This window comes from Lagopus leucura, unplaced genomic scaffold, assembly GCF_019238085.1.
Source record: "Lagopus leucura isolate 7727_CA_CO unplaced genomic scaffold, USGS_WTPT01 Super-Scaffold_100009, whole genome shotgun sequence".
Taxonomy (NCBI): Eukaryota; Metazoa; Chordata; class Aves; order Galliformes; family Phasianidae; genus Lagopus; species Lagopus leucura.
In genome coordinates, this window is record NW_024962266.1 from 18,233,348 (window position 1) to 18,259,973 (window position 26,626).

Genomic DNA, 26,626 nt, shown 5'->3' on the forward strand with positions numbered 1-26,626 from the left:
CACCAAAGCAATTCCCCACAAACTACTCAGTCCAATACAGCTCTCTTGAATAACAGCAAATAAGCCTGAGCTGAACTACAGAGAAGAATTCAACTGTAATCTCCCTTCTGCATGATGCTGTAGAGCCAGCATAGATCTTGGAGCAGTGGCTGAGACCATAAACCCTGTGTTTAATAGCAGCATCAGGTAGGCAAATGCCCTTCTTGGAGCATACTGGAAAAATACCATAACTAACCTAGCTGTCCTTCAGATCAGTTTCTCAATTGTGCTGAACTGTGCAGAGTGAGCTTTGTTTTGACAAATGTTAGGAAAAAAAAAAAAACAAAATAAAGAGGAAAAAAAACCACATTTCCTTTAATAATGGAAAAGCAGTTATGCTGTTTGTTGATGTTAAATAGGTGGAAACAGTGATGCTACCACTGAAAGCATGAGTCCCGTAACAGCTCTGTCAGTGCTGGACCTTATGGTCTTGTGCTCTATGCACAAACATGAGCAAATATGACTATGCACAAATGTGAGCAGGGGCTCCAGTGAAATGGTGGGGATCTCATTTTGTAGCTAATAGTGACTTTACAGGTGGGGCTGGCTCTTTTTTAGCTTGTCCCATTGTAACATGAGGAAAAGCTGCCATTAATACAGTTTTCCCTTGGTCAGAATGGTTTTGTTTTGTTTTTTACTACCACCGGTAGCAAGGCCGGAAGGGTTGCTACTGCATTATGAATTACTTGAGGCTGCCCACAGCAAAATATAGTTACCAGTTATTGATGTATGGCATAACTTGCTGATGGATAAAATGGTTGTACCAAAGCTTATGGATTGGATAGGTTATATAAGTAGCTGGGGAAGGGGAAATGTGTTACAGAAATGTGATGGTGCTGGGCAGGACCATATTCCTATAGGCTTAGGAATTATTTAGAAGCTACTACAGCCTCCTGCAGGAAAGGAGCTGCCAGATAGCATGAACAAATAGAAAAAGTTCGAATTGTGGGGACAACAGAGTCAAAGTAGAGCTCCATCCAACCAGCTTCAAACAAAGCAGGTTTCTCAGGGTTTAAATGTAAATTTTCTTGGGTGGAGACAATAAGTACAATAAGAATAAGCATAGTAAGTATGCTTGATCTCCTTACTCTGCATGGCTTGTTTTTTTTTCCTCTTTACATATAGTTATTTTCCTCTAGGAGGCTTGCTGAGCCAAACTGCCCCGTGGGTACGCAATTGCTGGATTCATTCCAGTGAAAGCAGGGGCATATAGAGATGGAGCACAGCCCAGGAGCATCCCCTTCATTAACAGGAGCCATTACCAAAAGCACTGTGCCATTAACAACGGTTGCTCTGTTATCATCTCATCACTAGATGTTATTGCTTCTTAAGGAAGATAGCAGAGCTTAGCATTTAGACACTCCTCAGTGAATTCAAAGCGAATCCTGGTCTCGGGTGTGGTTAGGCAGTATGGTTGGACTGGTTCAAACTTGTTGCCAAAAAGTATCTTCTGCCAAGAGAGAGTAGTCCCGCTCCTCCCCACCGCTGGCAACACCTTTGCCCCAACTTCTCACACGCTGCCTCTGTTGTCCATCATCCAAAGCAGTTTATTTCTTAGGTAATTAAAACCCCAGAAATGGGAACAGCTCCTTGGTGTCTTAAAGGTCTGATTTACTGGGTGTTCAGATGGGCACCAGTGCAGTTGGGGGTGAGGGTGTGGGGAAAGGGTGCTGCTTTGTGTCAGCAGGCTGTCAGATCAGCTCTGCTGTATTGCTCAACTGCGCCCTTTCGGCAGCCATGGGAACTTGAACAAAATACAATAGATTTTGCTGTGAGAACACTCAGTTCTACTGTGAAAGCGCTAGCACTTGGCTGCAATGCAATAATGTCTTCAACTGCTGCAGCTGTTGAGCTGAGCAAACATATTTCTGCACTGATCGCAGTCGATGCTTACAGGTGCTTCTGCAATAACAACACAAAAGGCTCCACTGCTCTTTAAGATTTGGGCACACAGACAGAAGGCTACATGAAAACAGCAGCAGAGTCAACAACAAAAATTTCCTTCTCCCTCTTGTGGGATTTCTGTTGTTTTGAATCCCTTTGCAGGATTTCCAAGTCAACAAGAAGAAGGGAAAAGTGGAAACCGCTCGGGAAAGTGGAAAAGCGACTGAGGTTTTTATGCAGACTGCAGGACTGCATGGCCAGACTAGTAATTGGGGCAATTATGGTGTTGTTAAATGGGAAAAGATCCTTTCCGCACAGAAGCACAATCAGTCTGACCGCCACAGTGCCTTTCCTTAAAAGAAATTGAAAATATTTTTTTCTAGGTAATCTTCTATTACAGAAAGCTGATTTAGTCTAGGATTTTCCAGTAATTTGCAGAGTTGCTAGAGGTTCTTATTATAATGTTTTTATTGCCTTTCATAAGCGTTTACATAGAAAACTGGAATATTTTGATCCTCATTACCTGAAGCTCACCAAATCCATAAGAAAGAAAAAAAAAAGCCCCCCCATAACAGTGGGTTTAGAGGAGAACGAGAGTTACACGATAGATCCTCTCCCTTTGGGAAAAGGCATCAGTAAATAAAGTCCCACCACGTAAACAGGCTGACTTGCAGGGAACGAGGAGGATGCCAAAAAAAAAAAGACGTGAACGGTTGATTTTCAGCCACCGGTCCAGAGAGCGCAGGACGCGGATCCGCGGAGCAGCGCTTTCTGGGCTGAGAAGGGGAAGGGCTCTCCCGGCAGCACGGCCCCCGCCGCGCGCTCCGGGAAGCGGTGCCCGCCCGCAGCCGGCAGCCCGCCGCCCGCAGCGATCCCGCCGCGCCCCGGCCGCTGCTGTCTCAGCCGCACGCGCGAGCGGCGCCGCGCCTCCCCCCCCCCGTCCCCTCAGGACGGCCCGCCGGGCACCCGCCCCCCGCACGGGCCACCTCTCGGGGCCGCCCAGCGCGCGGCCTCACCCGGCAGCGCAGCCCCCCGCCCGGGGGCAGCGGGCAGGCCGTGCCGCCGCCCCCGCCCTCTGCCAGCAGGCGGAGCTGCAGGGAGTGGGTCCCCGCCGCAGTGGCTGGAGGGGGAGGGGAAGGAAGCGGAAGGAGCCGCCGCCGCCGAGCTGAGGGGAGCAGGCGCTGTGCGGAGCCGCCGCCGCCGCCGCCGCCGCCTGGTGCGGGCAGCACGGAGGGAGCGAGCCGCGCGCCGGGCTGCGCGGGGCCGGCCGCGCCGAGGAGCGGGCGCCAGGTGAGGGCCCGGGCCCGGGCCCAGCCCCGGGGAATGGGGGACCCGGATGGTGCCGAGTTCGGAACCCGCGAGGGGAGGGGGAAGGCGAAGGAGGAGGAGGAGGGAAGGAGCGGGGGGAAGCCCCCACGTGACCACCGCGTGCGGGAGGAGGTGGCGGCTCGCGCGCCCCGTTCGAATCAGCTGGCCGGCAGCGGCGCTTCCTGCGCGTGCGCGGCGGCTCCGCCTCCCCCCTCCCTCATCCCCTCTGTCCCTCCCCGTGACCCCCCTTCCCAGGCGTTACGTGCGTGCACGGGTGTCCGTGCGCGCGCCCGGTCTGACACCGCGCGGCTGGGGACACGTGCGCGGCGCCGCGGCCGCCATGTTGGGTCTGAGCGAGCGTGCGTGTGCGCGCGGGGCCGGGCCGGGTCGCGGGGCGGGGATGGGAGAGGAGGAGGGAAAGTGGGGGAGTGGGGAGGGGAAATCTCGCGAGGTCGCGCGGTTCCTGCGGGAGCGGGCCGGCTGCGGGATGGCGGCGCGGCGCTGGGCGTGCTGGGTAATGGTAACGGGGGCCCGGGGGGCGGGGACCCTGCGATCAGCCTCCTCCCCGCCGGCGTGCCCCGGACCGCGCGGGAAGCGGGGCGGGGTCGGGCGCCCCGGGGAAGCGCTACTGGCTCCGCTCCCGGCCCTCCCTCCCTTCCCCCGCCCCGGCCCGGCCCCGCCTCACCTCAGCTCACCTCGCGCTGCCCGGGCCGCACTTCGCTCCTCAGAGCGGCGCCCGCCCCACCCCGCCGGTGGAGCCCTCCGGCCGCCTCTGGGCCGAACGTGCGGCAGCACCTGGGATCGGGGCCCGGGCTACCGGCTGGCCAAGACGGGCCGAGGAACCTCCGGCTCTGCTTCGCCCCTCGGTCCTTCCTGACCGAGGCTGTTTGCGGCCGTGGGTCCCCCGGCCTCTCGTGGCTCGGACGCGCGCTCGGTGCCGGCAGGTTGTGCTGCTGCTGTGCTCAGCCCTGGCTGTTGGATGCCCGCAGCTCCTGTCGCAGAGCACAAAAGACATCGCAGATCTGATCTCTGTATGTCCCAAGCTTGTGGAATACTTCTCAGTCTCCTGTTCCACTTAGAGCAATGATTCCCATAGTGCCCGTGTGTCCCAGCTGTCCCAGCTCCCCTTTGTCACCCAGCCTTGATAGCAATGGGAGAACTTAAGGTTCTGTGTCATCTTTATGGTATCCTGTGTTCTCTCCCTGATTATCCCAGAGTGCTGACAGGGGCTGTGGTCTTGGGGTTAAACTCTTCCTGTTACTAATTTAGACTGAGGCTGATGCATAATGATAACAAAACTTTCATAAAAGAAATCTGAATACCCAGGTGTTCTGGGCATTCAGATTTCCAACTGTTACTCAGCAGTAAGTAAGCAGTTGTTATTAGATGAACTATAATAGCTACTTGGTGGTTCTAGGTGTATTTGTGTGTTTTCCATTGATATTGCCATTACTACTAAACTAATAACATATAGAGATCAAAACTTTAAGCATACTCCATGTTTTGTATTAAATACTGACTTTTACAACCCCTAAAGATGTGTCTTTTCCATGTATTTCCGCTGACATTTAATTACAACACTTTCCCCCTTGCTGATGCAAGGACTGGAAAAACATTGGTTGAAGAAAAAGTGGTCTGCAGGAGACAAACTCAGTTCTTTTAAGGAAAAGTGTATGCAGTAAAATATTAGTGTTAGTTGGGTGAAATTTTCACTGAGTTGAAGCCATTCATGAAACTCCCTTGCTGTAGAAAGGTTTAGTTAGCAATTTCCTTCAGCATGTGGCTTCTGAGGAGTCATTCAGAATGTGAGCAACTTTGGGTGCAAGTTTTATGCTTATTTCATAGAAATGTGGTATGTCCTGGAATTACAGTAAAGACTTTTTGTGAAGGATTGTTTCGCAGTGTGGCTGTGTGTGTCAATAAGGAGCAGCAGTTACGACCTGAAACTGACATTCTGATGTGTCTATTTGTTTTGTTGTCCAGTAATAGAACTTCCTGCAGTTCTCAGTTGTACCACTGTAAACTAAAATGATTTTTCTTTGCATTGTATACTACAAATATCTAATTAATAAGAGAGAGGCAGTATTAAGTAGCTTATTTACTGAGCAATTTAGTGATGAAGTTTAATTGTGTTTTATGTCTGGAAAATGAGAACTAGTAAATGGGATTTTTGAACTCAGTATTACACATTTAGTATGCAAAAATGATTAGATCTGTTTCACACAGTTTAGGAGGATATCCTATGGCCTTCTGTTCTATTGCTAAACAATGCCTGGCTGCCTTGATATTTGTTGGCATTTCCAATGTAGTGTGATGTCGGATCCCCTTTGCTGTCTGCCACATACAGAATGGAGACTTCCCTCTCCCAGTATTTCCAAGAGACTGGAGGAAATGTTGGGTTCTGGTTCTTACAGACTGTTCTGGGTACTGGGAGTAGATTGGCATCTTGTCACTGATAGTTGCCTGGTGCCTGCAAGGTGATAAGGCTTCCACTTTGCTCTTCTGCCACTGTGTTGGGTAAGTGAAATAGGGAACAGTTTCCTCATGTTTCAAAATGAACTCAGTGAGTTGGAATAGAAGTCTTGGCAGTCTGTCCCATTTCCAGATGTTTATTACCATTTTTTAAAAATAAGTCTTTCACATTTGAAAAGCTCTCTTTCACGTCTTTGCAGCTTCTCTGTCAGTGGTTGCTTTCTTAGGGCTTTCCCCAAAATGGAAGTCTTTGCATTTTGCAGGAACTGTTGCTACAGGTTTCTTCAGTCATAAAGAACCAGATTTGCATGAGGCAGCTTGCTTTGCAGGTATTTAGCATTTGCCTGTATCCATACCTTTACGTTGTACTGACATAAATTCTAGAACTGCAGTACTGGGAGAGCTATTGTTCCCTTTCTTTGGGGTTGGTTTCAATATACTTGGATGATTCCAGGCAGATATTTGTAGAAGTTGTCCTTAAAATCTTGGAACGAGAAAAAAATCTTCCACCTCTGTAGGTGGGAGAGAAGGTACAGAAAGGGGAAACTTTCGCACTTCTAGAGTGAGAAAGTTCTTAGTTTCCAAATTAAGTGTACTGTGCTGGAAATCAGGCTGCTTTTTATAAAAACTTGCTTCTGATAAACATTACACTTCAGTCTAATATTGTTCTAGCTATGACAATACCATAAACGTGGCTTGTGCTTCGAAAACTGCCTTTGCTGTAGCAAAACTTTTCTAAGCATTTATTTTAGTTTTGTGAAAACCTGTTGAAATACTATTAGGAAATGCAGAGGTAAGCATTTAGTAGCACTCTCTTCTTGGACGTTGTTCTTTAAACAAAAGGGTTTTCAAAAGGTTATGTGCATTTTCATAGTCAAAGCAAAATGCTCAGTTTTGGTTTTGTAGCATAATAGGCTGATAACTTCTACAGTTTGTGTCTCAGTCCTGTGTATTAGTTACAGGCTTGTATTTAATCACTTCTGCTTATACAGATGGTTGTCATAGAGGAGGTTTTTATATCTTCAGACCAAAAGCTTAAATTACAGCAACTGTTCTTGAAAGTTACTTTAAGCTTTTAATGCTTAGAACGAATTCAGCTAAATGTGGATGTGCCAGAAGATCAGCTGTTCCAATCCTTGGCCCTTTGGAAATGCAGCAGGACCATTCTCTGTGATGACCAAGTTCCTTTTTGGTTGCTTGTTTCAGAGCTCGTGGGCCCTTGGTTAAAGTTTTACTTGATACTCTATTTAAATATTTTTGCTTTGCATTAAGCTGAAAGCTTTCTATCTTGTTACTTCTGAAAACAGCTGACTCCCCTTGTAACAATGTTTTCTCTGTTCCATTAGCTGCTCTCCCTTTCTGTTTCTGTGTATCAAACTTTGTCACAAGACATAGAATATGATTGTTGGCAAGATAGAAAATTTAATTGTCCAAGATTTTAAAGGTGTTTTTAGTAGTTCAGTTAACAGTATTTAAACACAAATATTTGCTTTGATTAATTGGGTGCATATGTGCCAGACAAACTGCTGGAAGAAGGATCAGAGCAACAGCTTCCCCTTCGGAGAATCCTGGCTGGTAGCAGAGCAGAGGGATTTTGTCCTTTCCAGCTCTGTCCTGAGACATGTCTGATTCTGTCCTTAAAGTGCAGTGATTTGAGTTTAATACTTAATAAGAAAATATAAACGTCCAAAAGCAACTGTGTGTTCTTGGCAGTTTTCATGTTGATGCATAAATGACAACATCCTGCTTTTTGGTTTTGCCTTTTTTTTATTATTGGTTCATGTATGTACTTATATATCTGATCTGAATTTTTCAGAGCTAGAGATTTCTTGGAGTGAATGTGTCATTGTGGTATCTCTGTTACAGGCAAGAAAAACAGGAAAGTGGCCCAAATTCGGAACTGTTAGAGCTGTGCAACTAGGTTACTTTGCCACTAAAGCTTTAAAGAGGGAAGAGAGTGCTGGAGGCCTCCCCTGTGTGTTTGTGTATGAAGGTTTTCCAGCAGAGTGACAAAGCACAGTAGTGCTGAAGTTGGAAGTTTTATCTCCACAGATAAAGAATTCAGAAACACCAAAAATAGAAACTGTCAGAGAAGATTTGCCATGCTGGTTTGTACTTGTTAATTAAATGCTCTAAGGATGTTTCAAATTGAAGGAGTGCAGCATGTGGGATTCAGCAGGTGTATTTTGTGAGTTTAATCTCGTTTAGTCTTTCAGTTTGTGACTTGGATGATAGAACAGAGATTTACTAATTGCTGCAGTAGAGCTCAGGGTGGGGGGAATACAGGCACTGCAGTGTGAAATGATTGCAACAAATTGGACAGATGATCTGAAGGAAATACATGGGTTACATTTCAGCAAGGGGAAATGTAAAATAATATGTTTGGGTAGCAACAATAAACTTAAAATGAGAGACAACTGGTAGGGCAACAGATCTGCAAATAAGTGGCTGTATCACAAAATGAACACAAATGAGTCACGTCAGCTTTAAAAACGGACACTGGGAGTCACTCTGGGATGTAGGAGCTGGGCTGTTGTTGTGTGTAAGATGCGAATTTCTTCTGCAGCACTCAGTGTTAGGCCTCAGATGATGCACTGTCTCTGCTTTTTGTTCTGTGCTTCAAACAGATTTGGACCAATCGAAGAGTATTTTAGGAAGGTTGCAGTAATGGCTTCTGAGGAAGGACCAGAAGGACTAAAATTGTTTAGACTGTAGCAGAGATGGGGAGGCATAATAACAGGGCTTTAAGTATGGTAAGGATCGCTGCAGAGAGGAATGTAATGAACTGTTCTCTCCAGGTAGGACAAGAAATAATGGTCCTAAATAGCACAAAAGAAGGTTTCCAGCTCTGTGGATAGATAAAAACAGGGTTGAACGTCTGAGGGAGGTAATGGGATATCTGTTGCTGAAAATGCTCTAGAAAAGATTAAATAGCCTTCTTTTAGAGGTGATTTGGGTGTAGTTGGCCTGTCCTTGGCAGAGGGAGTGGGGTGATTTGTCAGCATAAGATCTCCACATTTTTATGATTTTTATAATGTTGCTGGCCATGAGTAAACCAAACAAATGAAAAACCAAAACCAAACCAAACAAAAAACGTGGACCGTGTGGTGGAGAAAATTCTGATGTGACAGTTTGTAAAATGTAGTTTGAAAAGATGTCTCAAATATGTTCATCAAAGTGTTGCTTTATAAAGTATTTATTTAAGACCTGTGTAATGTAATATTGAAAATCGCTTGAATAGACATGCTTTTTTATCTTCTGACTTCCTTCTGTGTGGTGGCTTATTGTTTGTGTTTGCTTTTTATTTATGAACCATCGGAAACAAACTGGACTGGAGTCAAAGTCTTTCAGAAAACATCAGTGACAGAAAGCAAAATTAAAAAGATTAATCCTAGGGAGCGAGGGAATTGGATGTATTGTAGGCTTTAAAACAGAGCAGATCATGCAGCTTCTACTTCTCACTGTGAAACAGAGATAACAGCTGTTATCCGAGAGATGTATATTGAGTGATAATCAGCACAAAGATCTTCAAGTTCTTGAAGAGTTTATTATGTAAGTAGTGTTCTTCAAAATTGGTTTGTGTTCCTTGAATTTGGACTAGATTTTAGTCTTTCATCCACATTGCTGTGTAGCAGTAGTAACATTGAAGAGGCTGAATAGAAATGCATGCTTTCTATTACGTAGGCTGTTTCTAAACAAAATCTCTCCTTTGAGGATTTTTTAGGTAATTTGAAAACCTTTGATTAAATGAAGGAACTACCTTTGTAACAGAAGTGTTATTAGTGCTTTTAGGATTAGAGGTACCAGACAGTTTGACCGACTGTGTTTTGAACCAAATCCATTTTAATAATTTATTCTGAAAATTTTCACCTGAGTACTTTTCCTGTGACCTTGTTCAAGCTCTTCTAATTCTTAAAATTTGACAAAGCTGTCTTGGGCTTAATGAATAACGAAGGCCAATCTCTGTGTTGCATAGGTCTATGCTCTGCAATTAGAAAAAGGGTTCAGTGAATTCTTTGACATTCTTGGCATTTAAAGAGAGTTGAGGATTGAGATGAAATAATATTTTTGGTCCAGTTCTTCCTCATTGTAATTTGGCTTCTGTTGCATTTTTCCATCTGATCAGGGGTAGGAATTAAACTTTATATATACTTCAGCTCTACAGGATATCATCATTCTGCTTGTTCTGGTTGATGGGAAGTTGCTCATTTGATCACTGAGGAACAAGGTGTTGGTCATGGATGTGGCACTGGTTTTAGGTGCTGATGCAGTATTTGGACAAGGTGAAAGTTAATTCTGAGGGTTTCTTATAACTTAGTTAAATAAATATATCCTCAAAGCTGTTACTGGTTTTCTAAAAATGGGTAAAGGAAGAAAGCAAGCACTGTCTGCTATATTAGAATGATTAAAGCAGGAATTTATTACTTCCCTCAAGTATTTTAAGTCTTCCACAGATTTTTTGGTATATGTATCACTACAGAACAGAGGCTGTCTTGTAGAGTATTGTAAAGGGGTCACGGTGTCTCAGCGTAAGGGCACAGAGGCTTAAGTCTTGGGCAGAGACAAATGCACCTATTCCTTAAGCTCCACCTGATGAGCGAGCTGTTACTGAGAAGGAGTTGTCAGGACTGCCAGACAGCTGGACGGCTGGGGGGAGAAAGCTGTTCTTACTGGGGGTGTGGATTTCTTGTAGAGAGGTGTGAGGGACCATGTAGGCTGTGACTGACTAAAGGATTTGTAGTGGGAAACCATTAACATTATGACAGATTGTTGCTGTTTTATTTCTGCTTGGTGGTGTTTTTTGTTTTTTTTTTTCCCATTTCCAAGTGTATAGAATGTCTTTGGCAACTTTTGAAATTGTATTTTGCAAATCATTCTAAAGTTAGAATGTATTGGTGCATGTTTTCCGCCTACTGCCTTCTTTTTATTTACTTGCACTTTCTCTGTGTATCTGTCTCTGAAAGTCAGAGTGTAATGAGCAGCAAGTTTTACTTGTTATTTATACATTATTAGATTGCTTCTGATAGTAACTGCTCTATCTAAATTGCCCCTTGAAGAGATCTGACAAGGTGTCTGTGTTTTGCTCAGCTGCCAGCGCTGCTCTCTGGGTGTTTCCTCAAAAGCAAAGTTCTGGGAAAAAGGAAGCTCATCAGAACTTCTCAATTCTTTCCAGTCTGCATCTTGTCTGCAGTTGTTTTGTCCTTTAGAGAAAAGTAGGCAAAGTAGAAAGCTGCTGCAGCTCATATGTGTTTTTTAAATTAATTTTCTGATTTTAGCAAATTCATGATCTCCATTGTATCAGTTTTCTGGAAATTCTGCTATGTCTCATGTGTTGCAAAAAATGCCAAAAGGCTGAAAAATTATTATTCGAAGTATCAGTGTAGAATCTGCAGCAGTGTGATTACATTTCCTATGTGCTTGCATAGTTTTAAGTCCATCTGGGAGAAAATGGGTTTCTAACAGAACAGAGTGTAGTTATCTCATTTCTCTTTGCTGAGATCAGCTGTAGATTTCTCTGGATCATGTAATTGGGAATCTGCTGATCCTTTGTTAAGAGGATTCCTAAGATACTTTAGATAGAAAAGGTTCCTCTCATAGTTGCTGCCATCTCACAGCTTGTGCTGGAAAGGACAGTGAGAAACACTGACTTTTTGTATCATGTCTGAATTCATATAAGCTTTCCTCCACCCCAAAGGGAAGCCTTTTCAGAGTTTTTTTTTTCCTACTTCATGTTTTGTTTCAAGACATTTTTGTTGCTGTTTCTTATAATGGTGAGGTTATTGACCCATAGTGTGATTTGCCTTCGAGTTGAAACAAAGAGAATCTTGCAAATCCTCAAGAATCCTTGGTATTTACTCATAAAAGAAGGCTGTATGTAAAGAAGCCCATTTTGCTGTTGGGACCTTCCAAATTCTCCAGATATGTAAAGGAATTGGTTTCCTGCTTTTAAGATCTAGACTTTTTTCTTTCCCTTTTTATTCACCTGCTCCCTCCACCAGAAACCACCCAACCCACCAGCATTCTATGTTATTTATTTCTTGTTAATATTTGTGATTTTCAGTTATAAGCTGACAATATCCCTGGCTAAACACAACCCAGAAGTGATTTTATTGAAGCTTCCTTCATTATGTGAAGGTTGTTGTTTTTTTTTTCTGCTGTCAGAATTCTGAATGCAGAGAGGGAATGTTTGACCTGAGGAGTTCTCATAAAGAGTCAGGGGATTTTCTGTGAGAATCAGCAGAGCTCTGGGAGGGCTCAGTCTGTAATATTCTCGGTACCCTTTTCAGGCTTGCTTCATGTGTCACTATGGCTTTCTTGTATGATGTGTACCAGGTGATCATGTGGACGTTTCTTCTTGTCCTGTCTGTTCTCTCAGCAGGCCTGATTTGCAGAAGTAATATAAGCTGATATATAATGTTTGTACATATCCTCCCTCAAATGGCTCCTTTACTGCATACAAGCAATCCCTGCAGCTTCCTTAGCGGATTAGCTAGAGCTACTGCTTTGAAACAACATTTGTTTTTCTTACACTTCTACTGTTGTATTCTTTCTGTGTGAAGTCTGATGACTGTTTCATTTCGACTCTCACTCACTATTTTCCATAATGAAAAGATGTTGAAAAGAGCCCAAGGGTTTGAATCAGTTACAAATAAGAATGCAGAAAGACTTATTTCTTTTTCTCTGTTGCCTTCTTTGTGTACCTCAGGTTCTGTCAGTGAAGACATGCATCAACTGAATTTTAGTTAAGTTTTCAAAAGAATTTTAACAGTTTTGTATTCAAACCAACTGTAAAGCAGAATGAGAATGGAGTGAAGTACAGCAGATTCTGTGACCCCTGCTTGGCAGAAGCAGATGTGGAGAATGCTTCCCCCCAGGGAGTTCTCAACTCCAGTGGAAAGTAGGTTATAGCTGGTCAATACAGATAGAAACCATAAGGTTGTTGAGTTGCTTTGTATTCTCGTTATGGAAACTTGGAGTTCTGAGTTGAACGAAGTAACTGTGCTCCTTATGCTTGTAGAGAGCTAAGGGTAAGGGGCAGCCTGTGAGTAGGGCTTCACGTTACAGCTAACCTGATCCAGTGGCTGTCACCAGCATACGTAGGTCTGGCCCTTGCTTTCTGGTAGCACCTGTGCTTGTCTGACCATTACTGTAAGCCTGTCCATGGAGCTAAACCAGCAGAAAAATAATGGCTCTTTTGTAGGGTTTGTATTTTTGAAATCAGCTCATTGCGAGATCAAATTGAATACTAAGGCAAATGCATAGGAAAAATCAGAATGGTGCATCAGGGTCATGGGGAGTGGGATTGCCTCTGTTTGTAGATTAAATCACTTAACTGTAAAATGAAACCTCACCTGGGAAGTCTTGTTGAAAAATTAAATAGAGAATGACTGAAGGCTTACCAGAGTGTGTCAGCTCCTTTGGTAAGGAAGGAGATGATAGGTGGATGCAGCATTGTGTGCTGTATTAGGAAGATAGTGGGGAAGTGGAGACTAGGATACAGCAATAAACTAGGAAAAAGCTCTTTGGAATAGCATCTAAGTAGATACAGGTGGAGCAAGGGTAGAAAAAAGAGAGTTGCATTAATTCAGATACAGAATGATCCTCATGGAAGTTACCTGCTAGGCACAGCAATGGAAACCTGTTTAAATTAAGACATATTCTGATAGGAGCTCAGCTGCAAAAAAAAAAAAAAAAAAAAAAAAAAAAAAAAAAAAGTGTGTTTGCATTGAATCATAGCATCCACTATTGATGAAAATGCTGTCTTCAGAGTAGTCTCCTGGAATGGCCACATGTATTTTTAATTATTCTGCTAACTTGCACGTATGCTTACAATTTTACTTGTTCAGTTTAAATCACAAATACCATAGGGTTGCTCTTCCTCTCGACTGAGAGTGAATAAAAATGTTTCTAGTGTTTCCTCAATTAAACAAAGGCAATCTAAACAGTCTGCATGTAGCATTCCTAGGAGGAAGCAGCACCCATCTCACCTGGCAAATCCAGGCGGATTTGTCAGTCATGGGATTTGACATTTATCAACAGTCCAAACATTTTACAAACCCGCTGGGCAAAGTTGGGTAGTGTTTGTGTTAATAGAGCATTAATTTCATTGTAAATAGTGATTTGAAATTTTAATGTCAGGGTGACATTAAAAATTCTGTGACTCGTTGAACTGACTATATGTGCTCTTCCTATAGATCCCGTAGACATAATTGTAAAAAGAAGGCTTTAACCTGTGCTTTGAGAATTTAACCTGTGCTGAGACAATGCATGTATTCCTTTGGACATTGCATTAAATGTTTTCATGATGGCATTAAGGGTTTGTTTTTTTTTCTTTTCTGTGCAGTGCAAATTCTGCAGGTGTTTGAAATGTTAGCATACAGTTAGAATTGTTCAAATACTTCTAGAGCAGTGATATGTTGATAACATTTCAGTGATGACAGAAAAAGCCTTGATAATAATCTAGAGCTGATAGAAGTCTGATGACTTGATTTCATCACTGTCTACAGGCAGAGTTATAGAAGGATCTCACAGAACTGAATGGGGGATAAAATAGAAGCAGAATCTCATTTTCAGAAATGTGAGGTAATGCATAAGAGTAAAAAAAGACCTCCCTGGCTTTAAGACAGCTATTACTGCTCCGAAAAGTGTTCTGATAGATGCTTCTGTAAAAACATCTTTCATAATATAAAACATAATAGTTTTCACAAGCTGTCAAAAAAAAATAAGTAGTGTTGACCGTTACTGGGGAGAGTTCATAACATAAAACATGACTGTTCTGTGGTAAAAAAAAAAAATAAAAATAAAAAATCCATGGCATATAATGTAGCCCATTCTTTGAATGTTTTATTCAGCACTGATCCATCTGCCAGGCTTAGCATGGAAAAGTGCAGCAAGAATGATCAGAGGTTTGGGACAGTTCCTCTGTGCAGAACAGCAGGGCAGTAAGCCAAATAAAATATCCATTAGTTCTGCAAACAAACAGCAGGTAAATCCTCAGGTTTGCTATGCCCTGTATGATCATTGTATTTCAGTACCTCTTGCGTTTCTAGATACAGTAAAACTAGTTATTAAACGTCTGGGATTTTCACGTTTTTTCTTCTTGTGTTATCAAGAAAGGAATGTAATTAATTGCTTATTGCCATAGGAGAGAATTCGTCACTGAGTTATGAGCACTTTGTGTATTCAAGGTATAGCAAGAGCTGCTCTTAGGAGCTGTATTCTTCCTGTGTTTATTTTTCCTCTTTTATGTTTGCAGCGTTATGCTGTAGGTAATACAGTTATTCATAGAGAAGTGCTTTAGTATTAGACAATAATTGCAGATGTTCTGTAAGAACTGGCAGTCAGGGTTTTGGTAATATTTTAAATCATAAAGCTAAGCAGTTTTATGGATGGCATGTAAATTAAATTTGTCAGGTTAATCCTTGCTTAATACTTGATGTCAGCTCTTCAGAGGCACTAAGAAAGGAATAAGCAGAGCACTTGGTTTGACATAGCTCTCTTAAATTTCTTACAGTAGTTTGAAAAGCACTATGCTTTAGAAAGGATCAGAAGGGCTTTTCTGCGACATCACTGGCAAATAATAAACTGTAAGCAGTTTATTATTAAAAGAGAGCAACATAGTCTTGTGCTTGATATTTTTTCTGTGTAAATGCAAATGTGAATATGTTTGTCAAATTGAATGAAAGTGACTTCTGGCTTTGTTATTGAGTGTTTTTAAATTCATACTGCCAAGATTCCAAGCTGTCTGTGGCAGATTCAGAGAGCTGCTGATCACATTGTTTTCAGTCTTGTAAGAAATAAGCATTTTAATTGAATGTGTGTAACTGAATGATTCACTGGGGGAACAATAAGAAAATTTCCTCTTTACAACGTATTTGTACAAGCTAATCTAAGTTCAACATAAATAATTTCCCCGTTTAGTCTAAGATTTCTGCAGTTTCTTAAGTTGGGGTTTTCAGCGCGCAGTGTGTGAGACAGGTGTGTGTAGGGCAGGGGCAAAGGCCGTACATGAGAGCAGGAACTGCAAGCACACATTTGCGTTGGTGTGATGGATCAGCCATTTAGGGAAGGTATCTGAACTCTGACAATCCATTTGCCTTTGCTTAGGATAGATACGGAAACTATACAATTCACTCTTTGACCTGGCTGCTGACAGCTCCTTCCTGTTGCCTGAGTCTGGTAGAATATGCTGAAGGTTGACTGTAGCTCTTACCGTTTTTTGTTGTGCTTTGAGAAACTCTCTAGTGGCTGAATCTGAAACTTGAATCCATCTTTCTTTCTTGGAAACTCGTATTATTAAGAACTGTAGCCAGCATATTCAGACATACTTCTATATAGGGTTAAATTCTCAAATTGTTATCTTACTGAGTGCAATCATAATTTGCACAATTGAATTAAAAATTCATGAAATAGGAAAACAGTAAAATACTACTCTAGTCATGAGTTTTGTCACCTTGAGACAAAGACGGAAAGTCAAACGTGTCAGAAATGAGCTTCAGGAAAATACAGTGACAAAAGCCAAGGTGTCATTTAAAACCTTGAGGTCTTACTTTCTATTAGAGGAGGTATAACCGAAAGCGTAACATAAAATTACTGGTACTCACTGCTTTCGTTTGAAACATTTGTGCCATTGTAGCACGGGTATACTTTGTTTATGCAGCAGCTTTCCATCCTTGATAATACTATGGATCTTTTCTTCTTTATTCCTGAAAAAATGTGTACAGATGAAGTCAAAAAGTGAAACTGATGGTAAAACTGAGTAAAACAGAAAAGTGTCATCCCTGTATGTTAAAATGGAAATTGTCATGAGAGTGACTGTATTGGGTATCTAATCCTTCATCATTACTTCTTTCCTTTTGCCAGATTATGGATCTTGATATCCATTAAAAAAAAAAAGAAAAGAAAAAAAAGAAATATCAGATCTCTCCTTTACAAACACAGCCAGTGCGTTAGCTTGAGTGCTAACAAATTATGGGAGCTCAGGGAACAACAGGGAATCTCTTCTCTTGTGGAAGAGAAATGCACTGAAATTTATCACACGGGCAGAAATGACACGTGGCTTGGGAGGACTCTGAACTGACAGTAGTTGGAAGTGGGAAAGGCGTTGTGTTTTCGGTTCTTCCCTAGGCCTCTGCTTACACCTGTTGCTGGAGACAAGGTACTGACTGCACAGGCCTCTGATCTGCCTCAGTGTGAGGAAAGATGTTTGAAAATAAAAAAGTTTAGAAGAATAGACTTGCTTCTAAAGAAGTGAAGTTTTCAAAGTGGGTACTCAATTAACATAAAAGGGATCTGGGTACCTGTGTGCACAGATAAGAGATACGATCATGTGCTTAGACAGTAACAGGCAAGTCTTTTTTGCTCTACTGTAAATGTAGTACAGCTTCTCAGTATGTGAAACGTGGTGTGTATTTAGAAAGTGCATGATAAAGTATTGAGAGTGTTTATAAAGTGGGAAGGAATAATACAGTTGGGAGGAGTTTGGCTCTTTGTAGGCAGTCTTTCATTTTATGCTTGAGCAATGAGCAGAATTTTGAAAGTGAATTCCTCTTTGCAAGTGCAGGAATTCATAAACTGGCTATTGCAAAGCAAAATAACTCTGGAGAACGATAATAATTAAAGCAGAATACCTGGGTATTCCTTGTATCACAAAGTTGAGAAAAGCAAACAGGAAGAACATTGAGGGAATAAACTGTATTTCAGAAATGTGTTGGCATTTTAATGGTAGGTTTAGAAAAACAGTATAAAATCTTAGAAAGGCTTAGAAATGCATTTTTTAATCTATAAAATGTATCTATTTTGCAAGTTAATAAGCTACCAGGGGAAAAAAAACAGCTGATAAATGATCGTATTGTGCAAAAACTTTACTCTTTTGGCTGAGCTTTCATGGTAGCTGATTTCATACTGAGATTGAAGCAGAACAAAAAGACTGAGATGTTAAATGTGAGTGCATTACAGACAAACTTTTTATGTGTTTCCAATTAATACTATGAGCAGAGGCAAGGCAGAACACAGAAAATTCAGGAAATTAAACAGTATGTTATTCATCAGTTGAATATACTGATCTACCAAGACTTTGAGCAGAGCAAGAGAAAGCGAAATTGCAGTCAAGCTAAACAAAATTACACTTCTCACAGTCTATTGAAGTTATGTATGTTAAAATAAAAAAGGAAAATGGACTTCTGTTGTACAGTTAAATCAAGGAAATTCTGGCTAGCTGTGCTATCTGGAAGCAGTTGGATGTAGACAAGCAGCTACACAAAGTAATCTACTAGCTGAACTGGAAGCACTTCTGTGTTATGTGTGTGTAAGATCAAGACCAATTCAGAATTGAGAAGAAAGGATATGTAATAGTGTTCATTCTGAAAGGTTTCTCTATGACCAGATGTGGAGCAACAATGAAACAAGAAGTGATTGGTCACTGTAAGAGCTTTAAAAATGCAGTTACTAATGCACTTACAATAACTTCAAATTCTTTTAAGTGGAAATTTCAGGAATCCGTGTAGTGGTCTTATTCAAGAGACTTATGTTGAGACCTGAGCAAGGATGAGGATCGAACTGTAGATGGCTATGAAATCTGTCTGCTTAATAAATTAATTGTCAGTTGCAAAACAGGATTTCATCAGAATTTAAAAGTAAGATGCTGTTTGTAAGTGCTGGTATCTGTTGTTCTGTCAGGATGGTTGGGCATGAGAGAAGATGTCTTTGCTTTGGGCACTCTTGGGGCTACTGAAGTGAGCCAGGCTTGTTCTCAGGGTAACTGATACATTCAGCTCATGAAGAACATTACTTTGAAAGACTATTTGCAAAGGCAAAGCTGTCATATTTAGTTAAGTGTAACCAGCAGTTGTGATTTGTATTAGACCAAACAACATGAGGCAATGAAAGTAAATTCTATTCTATCTGCAAGGCTAGAGTAAAAAGATTTTTTGCCACAAATCACTATTTTGAGAACTGCAGCAGTGGTAAGGTTCTAGCACAGAGACGTATCAGAGAAGTGTTTGAGCAGATGCGTTGTCTCTGACTGTTTCTGCAGAAAACAGACTTTTCTGTGCTTGCTGTGGGCCATGGACTTGACTTTGTGTATTTGATTGCACTCTACAATTTGCTTAATCATAGAGTAGAATCATGGAACCGCTGAATGTTTTGTGTTGGAAGAGACCTCAAAGACCATCGAGTTCCAACCCCCTGCCGTGTCAGGGACACTCTGCCAGCTCAGGCTGCCAGGGCCTCATCAAACCTAGCTTTGAGCACCTCCAAGGTTGTGGCACCCACAGCATCTGTAGGCAGTTTGCGCCAGTGCCTCACTGCCCTCATAGTGAAGAATTTGTTCTTATATCTGGTCTAAATCTTCCTTCTTTTAGTTTAAAGCCATTATCTTCAGTCCTTTTACTACACGGTCCAGTAAAAAGCCACTCTCCAACTTTCTTGAAGGGCCTTTAGGTTGCGTGCCTCATGCTCCCATTTCCCAAATATTCTGCTTTGGTATTTGCCTTAACATTTGTTGCAGTGGCGCTTTCAATCACAACACATGGAGAATACCTGATTGTGAGTATGTGTTACTGCTCTGTCTTGTACTTCTGTCTTTGTCATTATGGTAGTTTTCAGAGGCTTATGTAGCTGATGCTGTAGTAGTCTGTATTAAAAAATATGTGTATTTACTGATGTGTGTCAAATACATGCCTTTGACTGACAATCGTTTGGGATAAAAATACACGGTTTTGTGCAGTACAAGCATTACAGTGTACTTCATAAAGTAGCATGCTTGCAGTTATTTGGAAAGTGAATCAGAGTGGCATTTCTAATGTTGTACTCTATACATATGAGCAGTGGTGCTACAGCTTGCCTTGGGGCTTTTAAGGAAGTCAGACAGCACTGTTTTCCTTCAACTTCTTTTCAAAAATAAACTATTAACACTGTTATTAACGTCTTGATGACTTCTGTCAATAGCAGGGAAAATTGGGAAATGGTATCTTGTTATATGCTTAGTATTTTTTTTGTGTTAGAGAAATAACAGAAAATAAACCACATTTTTCTTATTTGCTTTATTGATATGTAAATATGTGGTTAAGAAATTCAGTGCTATTGGAGTCTATTTTACTGGAATAATATTTCAATAAAAGGTTATTATAACCAAATCACTGCTACTGATTTTTTTTAATGAGCTGCTTTCCAAAAGCCTGTTTAATCTGTTGTATCTGAGATATTAATCGCATAGGTGGTTTTGTTTGCGTAACAGCAAGTTTATTCAGCAGCTGAAAGGTTTCACAAGAAAAGCAGTGAGTTTCACTGGGATGGTATTGTGGAATAGATAAATGAGGTAGGAAGGATATTCAGTGATAACCAAGAAACATGGTTAAGTATATGATTTTTTTAAGGGGTACATTGAAGTTAATGGTGTAGTCTGTTTTTAATTTTCTTGAGAAGTTAATGGTATTAGACAACAATTACTAAACTTACCATCATTAAAGTAAGAATGTTTAGTTAAGGCTACTGTCCTTAATCATGCTGAATGCAATTATTTATTAATTTGCAAATTTGTATTAAATGATGTTACAGTAGTTGAAATTTTGTGCATTTTTCCTGTGAATTAAAATGAAGCAGCAGTAGGTATATTAAAGCGTGAAATCTAGTTTATTGTTCCTGTGGCTTTGGTAGCACCTCACAGAGCTCGCATCTTTTCATTTTATCCATTTAGACACATCTGAAAAGATAAAAGGGAAGCTGATGCTTTCATCTTTGAGCTATTGTTAGATTCATTTCATAATACAGTTGTACAACTATTTGTGTTTACGGAGTTGTCACAAATACATGTGGCAAATCCACGGGGTGACGTGCTGAGGTGCTGTGTGTGCAGCTGTGAGTGGATGAGCTCCCAGGTTCTGGGAGCCCTCCTTGTCTGCTCCCAGTTGGTCCCAGTTCTGGTTTCTCTCCCGTTCTGTTGCAAGCTTTCTGTCTTCTACAAGTTATCAGTGATTTCAGTCTCTCCCTCACCCAGTTGTCAATGTCCACTTGCTCTGTTGATCTAACTGCTCTCCTTCCCTGTGTGTTTAACATTCCCCTTAGCTTTCTTCCCACTTTCACCAAGAATGGAGGTAGACAAATTCCTTGAACAAAAGGTCAGCAGTCTCTTCACCAGTAGGAGGGTTGGTTTGTGTTTGTTTTTTTCTTCTGTATTTGTGCACAGAAATGACTAATTATTTTGACTGAAAATTGAGGTGAAAGGCAGCAGGGTGGGAATAGCAATCCAAGGCAGATGCCTCAGTGTACGATTTCAGCTCGAAATCTAATTTGGCCAAGATACAAGAAACTGAAAGCGGTTTAGGGCTTGTCTATAAGGAGAAGAAATCTGATAGAGTGCTTTCTTGAGCTCTGCTGTGTAGTTACACCTGCATAATTTATACTTGCTTTTATATAAATTGGCAACCTTATCTTAGAATTTGCCTAGGAAAGGGATTATGCCTTTGTCATATCTGTCCTCCCTAATGCCGGTAGCAGCCTTTAGATAAACTACTGCAGACTGGAAGAATTACAAAGGGACAGATGGGCATTGCTAGTCATTCACACGTAACTTGCTGTTTTGACCTTTCCCTTTCATTTGTGGTTTAAAAATCAAAGTTCAATGTAAAACAGTGCAAAAAAAAAAGCTGCTTATGGTAGAGAAGAGGAGGTTAAGCTCTTGTTTATATGCTCATGACATGTATTTATTTTTACTCTTGCTTCTTCTAGACTTACGTTATAGCTTTATGCATCTTATTGTTCTGTATTGTCTGTGGGTGTAGGTTGTTTGCTTGTGTTTGATACAGTGTAAATCAGAAAAATATTATGAGTTCTTCTGAAAGCTAATTTCTTGTGAATGTAGTTATTTGTAGGAAGAGATGCTGGCATACTTAGTTTTGAGAGACTGGTGAATATAATTTGTTAAATGGAATTGATCCCTAATTTAATAATACCGCTTTGCTAGGAGGCAAAAGGCTTTATTTTGAGGAGAAACTGAAGTCCTGATAATCTGAGGTCAGTGAAGGTTCTCTTCTGTTCGAGATAGTTTTCGTCTTGGGCAAATACTTCTGTAAGTGATTAGATTCTGTTTACTTGAATAGCTACAGATACAATAGGTACAATAAACGTCATGTTTGAAAATGTTCTAAACAGCACGCTGCTGCTTTACAGGGAATTTAAGAGTTGCTGTTTTATAGCACAGAGGTGCTGCAGTTGTATTTATTAGTTTAGGTGATCCTTTAGTATTCTTCTGGGACGCACTGTATCTCAGCTGTGCTATGCAAGCTTAAAATTTGTAGGCTGATTGCTTTTTCTGTTTATGAATATGTGTTTTGGAATGTATAGATGATGAAGAGAAGGCAAATGGTGTAATCATGGGAAACATGCAGCCAGTGAGAACACAAAAGCCTATTCATGGTTCCTTTCATGTAATATTCTGTGGAAAATGCAAAATCATAAGATGTAATAGCACTCCTCCCACAAACAAATATGAGTCCTGCTGCTACTAAATCTACTAAAGATTGTGTGCATCTGTAATGCATGCATACAGCAGTTGGTTAACAATTTCTAACGTGCATGTATGTATGGGAACTGCTGAATCACGGCCTGAACCTCTGATTGATCCCCTGAGGCGAGCCATGAGTCAGCCACAGGAGCACAGGTGAAGGCAATTCAGCTGTGCTGCCGGAAGGAGGGGAGCCTGGCTGCACCTCTCCTAGACCTATTTAAGAGCTGACCACCAGTGGGGAAGGATCTCTTCTGGAGATCTACTCCGCTGGAATTTCATAAGTAAACCCAGGATGCGGGTAAGCATCCTATCTTTTCTGCTTTGGTGTAATAACTACACCAAAAAATAAAAAATACGTAGCCAAGCTCTCTAGTATACCCCGTAACTATAACATCTGTACATTCATTGATTGTACAATGTAATTGACAGTAGTCACAGAAATTCATGGTAAATGTTACGCTTTTTTAAACCACTGTACTGTAGAAGACTGAGTTACACGCGCTTGCTCTGATTAAACTTAGCTTTTGTCAATTCTGTTTTGTATCTTGGCGGAAGATTCAGGAATGAGATTTGCAAAAGGCCACTTCTGGCAACCAGTTTCATATCATCACAGTGATACACCAGTGGGAAGCTCTTGGTGTATTGCTCTGTCCTAAAGTGTGAATAGCGGCCAGTGATCCAGAGTGATTTCTGAGAGATTCTAAAGAAAAGCGACAACACTTATAGGCTCAGAAATATGGCAGGCTTTTCTTTACTCTGGTGTAAAAGTCTCTTATTTTAATAGCTCCATACACAGCAGGCTAAAAAAAAAATTAGGTCAGTGGAAGTAGCATTTCAAAATTAGGGAAGTAGATTGGGATGAGATACAGAATTATCAGGTGGACATTGTGTCAAACTCACTAAGTTATACACGGTCTTAAACTCTGAAGTCACACCGTATTACTTTCATTGGTGTGGATTTTCTCATTTTCTTTTCCTCCCCAGAAAACATTCTGTATTTTGGTATTAAAGAGATATGTGCCAGGGGGATGCTTCTTCTGAAGTGTTAGAAACTGGAAAAGATAATGTGAAATCTGGCAAGGTGTTTGTTTGTTTTTTGTTTTTTTTTTTTTTAATATTAAAATACAATGCTTTGAAAAAGGATGTACATTAAGGACTCTCAGGTTCTGATGACAGAAAGAAATGTGATCAAAGGGTCTTAGAACTGAAATCGAAAATTCTGCAATCTTCCTTTGAGGCAGTGGCAGGCAAGATCCCACACATCTGGAGCAGAAGGAAACTGAAACAGGAGAGGATGGTTATGTATATGTCACATTTGTTCATGTAAATGGTAACTAAACAAATAATAGATTTTGTTTCTGAAGTCATTTTGGAATTTACTGCGGCGTGGGACATGAGAGCCCTGCTGCTAGTAGGAATCTACAGTTGTAATATCCAAGCTGTTGAAAAAGTTTTGATCTTTATCACCATGCATGCAGTATTATGGTTGTGCAACTGTTGCAGCTTTTTGTTATGCTCTGCCACCCAGGCATGAGTTGTCTAGTTCTTTGCTTTTTAAGATATTGTATATAATGTTGATGTATCCAAATATATAAAGCACCACCACACAATAATAGTAGAAGCTTATGTTGCTTTGCTCCTTTTTGGGCCTGTTTGCTGATGTAGCCCACATGTTTTCATATTGACCTCTTCTCACTGATATTGCTTTTCTTGCTTAGGTCTGTGTTGAACATACTTTCTCTAACTGTGCATGTGTTTCTTGGTTCTTGGGTTTCCTTTAAACTATTGGCTTGTACTAGGATCCCACATTCCAAGTACTGGTGTAACCCAGTTAGGAAATGGTTTATTCTGTGTATGTAGGAAGAAGTTTCTTCATTCTGCTTTCCTCAGCTGTCATCCATGTATGTGTAAATTTGTGTCTTCTCTTGCTGGAGGTTTTCATACACACAGCTTGCACCTTTACTAAATAGGATTCTGGTTAATTAAAATAATAAGGATCTAACTAGAATTTGTATCAGTGGAGTCCACATAAATCTGTGTAACACTTCAAAGGTTTTCAAATATTAAAACACATATCCTGAAATGCCATTCTGTGTTCTTATCAAATCGTTAGTTGTACATAAAGTGTATTAATTTCTGTAAGCAGATTAGAATCTTGCTGTGTCCAAGTGCCACGCTGATTAATGTATGCCCACTCCTTGTGAGGTTTCAGTAGCAGCACTTGCTGTCTGACTTCTTACCCATCCTTCCCAGTAAGGACAAATTCAGACTTTTTCTTACTTTAAAGCCTCGTCTCCATCTTCATGATATTCTGCATTCATCTGTGACTTCTCACTCCTTCATTCTAGTAGACTGCACATACCAGACTGTGCTGTTTCTTAGCTGATTCTGTCTTTAGAGTTTGAGTCTTCATTGTGATATTCCCTTCATTAAAAATTGATTTCACTCTCTGAAGAAAAGCTTGAACCTAAAATCATATTAAGTTTCCCTTTCCGCACATTTTTCCAAGAGTGGTGTCCAAAACATTAAATTATGATTGCATCGGATTTTTAGTCATGGAAAAGATAGCTGTTCAAGGTGAAAAAGAAGTTACTGTGTTTGTGAAATATAAATAATTTATCTTCAAGTCATTTTTTTGTTTTCTGGTTTTTAAGCAGCAATTGAGGTGCAGCCATTTCAGTGTGCCTTGCCTGTTTAAAATTTTACTTCCTGCCCCCCCCAGCAGATTCAGAAAGAAATAAAAAATCCCAACTGAGTAAAAACTTTTTTGTTCCCCATGGTTTCTCCTCATGTGATATTTGTATTCTTTTTGCTGTTTGAAAAGTCCTCTTTTCCTCCCCAAGGCAACAAGGCACAGCAGGGATGCTTTCCTTCCTGCAGTGAGTAAAACAGGGTTGTTTTAGAGGAAAGTAAATTGGAAGGGATATGAAATATGCAAATCTGTGGAAAGCCTGGTGTTGCTTGTTCAGCCATTCCTGAAACAAATTACACAAATCTATGGACTGGCAATTACGTTTTTTGAGATTAGGCCTTCTTCTGTTTGACTCAACAGTTGTATGTTGTCTCATGCTTTTCCTGTATTTTGTATTTTACCAAACTTAGTGAGCTATGGGATTTTTGTTGGGATATGATGTTTGTTTTCTGTAAGGCTGCCAAAACCTGTCTGTGTTTTTGGAGTTGGGTGTCTTTCCAGTCACTTAAAGGGATCTATAAAGAACTTGTATATTGGCTTAAGTAACTGAGAATATCAAACAATACAAAAAATAGAAGAAACTTGATGAAGGAGGCAAAAAAAAATAGTCTGCAGTTGTGTGTAGTGGAGCTCCTGATGGGGTTCATCTGTGACTGTTCTGGATGTGTTTCTGCTATGGTTAGATGGCAACTGTTCCTTTTTGTTCATTCCTTTCAGTAATTTGCCTATTGTGTTTTTAAATATTTTTCTTCGCCTTCTTGCTTCTCCATTCTGTATTTGTCTTTTGTTTTGACAGTTCCGTACTGTTCGTTAAATTCAGAAGTTCAGCTGCATATTTGAAATCTCATTTGATTTCATTATCTAGATAGAAGAATTGGTGATACTTACGTAACATCACTGTATCTTTAATGAAGTATCTTTCATTATTTAATTTTGCTGTAACTAGAAACAATTCTGTAAATACAAATAGATACTCATTTTTATTTGTATATACAAACAGATACTCTTCTGCACTTCCTTTGAATTTATGTTTTGAATTGCCAACTTCATAGGGAATTCATTTTATACTCTGACCAATAGAAATCATAATTAGGCTCAAAATAAAAAGTCCGTTTCACAAGGCTTTGTACATCTGTAATCCAAATGTAATAATGGTATAGAAAGAAAAACGTGGAGCAGCTTGTCAGCTTGTGGTTTGCACCATGAAGTTTCTGCTTTGTATGAAAAGAAGTTTACTTTTATGAAGTCAATAGAATATGAAGAAAAATTCAGTAACCTCTGTTCTACAGTGAGCTATAGCATCTCCATAGTACTGGATTCTCTTAGATGTGATTCCAAGTTTTTTTACTCATTGTAGTTGTTGGGCATTGGCACTGGTGCCCAAATCTGAGAAAACCCGAAGTGCCAAGAATTTTTTGGATCGTTAGGTTTATTTCTGTCTTTCACTATCAGAATTGGTTCACTTCTGCTATTAAGAAGGTAGTAAATGGTGGTATTTTCCTTGTGAGAAAAATAAATTCAGTCTGAACTCTGGGAAATTGTTCACTTGTAGCGTGCCTATTAAGGGTAATTCTGGGATTTGAAGTCATTGTAGATTTTGATTTTCTGCTCAGCAGATAAAAGTTAAACAGCAGAAATAATTATTTTTCACTCTGTGTCTAGTTATATTTGACTATGTATTTCAGAATTCATTACAGTAAACTATATTTTTTACTACTTGCTTT

General features: G+C 40.6%; 1 protein-coding gene across 5 annotated transcripts in view; it reads left to right on the forward strand.

Moving 5' to 3' along the window:
- Positions 1 to 3,195: 3,195 nt before the first annotated feature.
- ZZZ3 (zinc finger ZZ-type containing 3) overlaps positions 3,196 to 26,626 on the forward strand; it is a 55,416-nt gene continuing 31,985 nt past the window's right edge. For 4 of the 5 annotated variants that reach the window (XM_042873110.1, XM_042873113.1, XM_042873112.1 and 1 more), the window contains exon 1: positions 3,683 to 3,745. The gene's annotated coding sequence lies outside the window, so the exon portion shown is untranslated. Of the gene's footprint in view, positions 3,214 to 3,682; positions 3,746 to 26,626 lie in introns of those variants that run through there. The other variant, XM_042873111.1, reaches the window with a different exon arrangement.